The sequence below is a fragment of the Solanum verrucosum genome, unplaced genomic scaffold (assembly GCF_900185275.1).
Source record: "Solanum verrucosum unplaced genomic scaffold, falcon-dt-bn FXZP01001155.1, whole genome shotgun sequence".
NCBI lineage: Eukaryota > Viridiplantae > Streptophyta > Magnoliopsida > Solanales > Solanaceae > Solanum > Solanum verrucosum.
Window position 1 is genome coordinate 1 of NW_026019627.1, and position 2,500 is coordinate 2,500.

Here is a 2,500-nt window from a genome sequence, read left to right on the forward strand (position 1 = left end):
TCGCCAAAACTGGATAAAGCTATTATTCTAATCTAGACTATAAAAAAATATGCATCATTCGCATACCGGTGGCAGCTTCGAATAGGTCATATCAATTAATTAGAAATTAATTCTAGGGAAGAGAGACCCATACAAATTAATCATGTGCCAAGAACCAGATTTGAACTGGTGACACGAGGATTTTCAGTCCTCTGCTCTACCAACTGAGCTATCCCGGCTATTCCCAATCTCGATTGGAACCGCTAACATGAGGATTTACAGTCCTTTCCGTAGTATCCTCATTTTATCATATAACTGGGGTCTATGTCAATTAAAAGGACAAAAGTCGATTAAAAAATTTTATCAAAGCCGGGGAATTTCTTCGATCTTCAAAAAGATGACTTTGTAAGTTTCAGTATGAGTAATGATATTGTATTGATCGGGAATCATTCAACTAGGGATTCCTTGCTCAAAGATGTTCATTTCTATGTGTATCATAGATATCAAATTGTGATAAGAGAAAGCCAGTTACGCTTAGAAAAAAAATCCATTTCTAAAAGAATAGAGTGAATGAGAAAGATAAGGAATTTGGAACCGCTAAGGAAAGGGGGTCGGATAAATAGTTGGGGAGTTAAATAGTCTTTTTGGGGATAGAGGGACTTGAACCCTCACGATTTTTAAAGTCGACGGATTTTCCTTTTACTATAAATTTCATTGTTGCCGGTATTGACATGTAGAACGGGACTCTATCTTTATTCTCGTCCGATTAATCAGTTCTTCAAAAGATCTATCAGACTATGGAGTGAATGATTTGATCAATGAATATTCGATTCTTTCTTCAATGTAGAATGGATTCACACCAATTCTTCGATTTTTTATAGAAAAACTACGGATTCGGGTCGTCATTAATCATTTGATATAGTATTCAATACGTATGTATATACGTTTATCCTTCACTTCATTCTTTTTCTTTCTGAAGTTTCGATGTAAAGAGTCCTCTACCAACGCATTTAACTCCATTTGTTAGAATAGCTTCCATTGAGTCTCTGCACCTATCCTTTTTTTCTGAACCTTTGTTTGTTTTCAGAAAACAGGATTTGGCTCAGGATTGCCCATTTTTGTTAATTCCAGGGTTTCTCTGAATTTGAAAGTGATCACTTAGTAAGTTTCCATACCAAGGCTCAATCCAATTAAGTCCGTAGCGTCTACCAATTTCGCCATATCCCCCTTTCTTTTTGTTTTGAGATTAGGATCTCGTTGTGATTTCATTCCTTTTTATTTTTCTTTCATTTATACTGGAAGCATTGAATTCATTAGATACCGATTCCTATCTCGAAAACGCGTTTTCTCCTCTTTGATTTTCTTAACTATCTTCTATAGGAGACCCTTTTTTTGTCCAATCAAAAATGATTTTATCATTTCGGAATCCGCAATTCAATATAGATGGATATATACCCGATCTATATGTCTCGCTTCCTGTCATTTTGCCATTCAATTTGGAATACTTGAACGATCGATTCTTGTTTTTTATCTTCACTTTCCCCTGAAAGCGGAGGAATGTCTCATTAGTTATAACTAACCATTCCATTAAACAATTAGAATTTGAAATAAATATAGAATGAGAGATATATATAATATAGAACTGTAATAAAAAGTATTTCAAATGCCAAAAAAAGAAATGAAAAAGAATATTTACCATTCAATTCAAATTGAAAATCAAAGAATATTAACAATATTTACAATCACTATTAAATAATATTAGTATTAGAATTGTGATAAATCGAAATTCTAGATCGCTATATTAATCCTTATGCTCTAGAATATTCAATAGAATATTGACTAGTTAATAACTAAGATTCCAATTCCAGTAGTTTAGTCAATTACTATGCATATAAGATTTCTGTGATGTGGGCCCGCTTAGCTCAGAGGTTAGAGCATCGCATTTGTAATGCGATGGTCATCGGTTCGATTCCGATAGCCGGCTTTTCCCTATTTTTTTTTTCATTTTTTAGATGATTGATAATGTTCCTTTGAAATCAAAGAATATTGAAATTGCGCCTTCCTCCTTTTCCAAAAGCTATCAATTTATTATAGGAACTTCCAATTATGTCAGCAAAGAATTATATATATATAATAGAAGGGGTTCCGTATATTTATCTAATTCATCCCATTCTTCTTTTCTTTATAGTATTTATAGTACAAGTACACTATTTCAGTAAACTTCGCTTCATTTAGTTCAGTTTAGTTTTAGTTTAGGTTTATTCTGTAAAATAAAATTCAATAAAAAATAAATAGAAATAAGAATTCATTCGAAATACTAAATAAGAATAAGGAGTCTTTATGTCGCGTTACCGAGGACCTCGTTTCAAAAAAATACGACGCCTGGGGGCTTTACCAGGACTAACTAATAAAAAGCCTAGGACCGGAAGTGATCTTAGAAACCAATCGCGTTCCGGTAAAAAATCTCAATATCGTATTCGTCTAGAAGAAAAACAAAAATTGCGTTTTCATTATGGTCTTA

General features: G+C 33.0%; 2 non-coding genes across 2 annotated transcripts; one reads left to right on the forward strand and one right to left on the reverse strand.

Moving 5' to 3' along the window:
* Positions 1 to 145: 145 nt before the first annotated feature.
* TRNAF-GAA (transfer RNA phenylalanine (anticodon GAA)) lies at positions 146 to 218 on the reverse strand. The gene has a single exon. It is a non-coding gene; the product is annotated as a tRNA-Phe (tRNA).
* A 1,672-nt stretch (positions 219 to 1,890) lies between these two features.
* Positions 1,891 to 1,963, forward strand: TRNAT-UGU (transfer RNA threonine (anticodon UGU)). The gene has a single exon. It is a non-coding gene; the product is annotated as a tRNA-Thr (tRNA).
* The last annotated feature ends 537 nt before the right edge of the window (positions 1,964 to 2,500 follow it).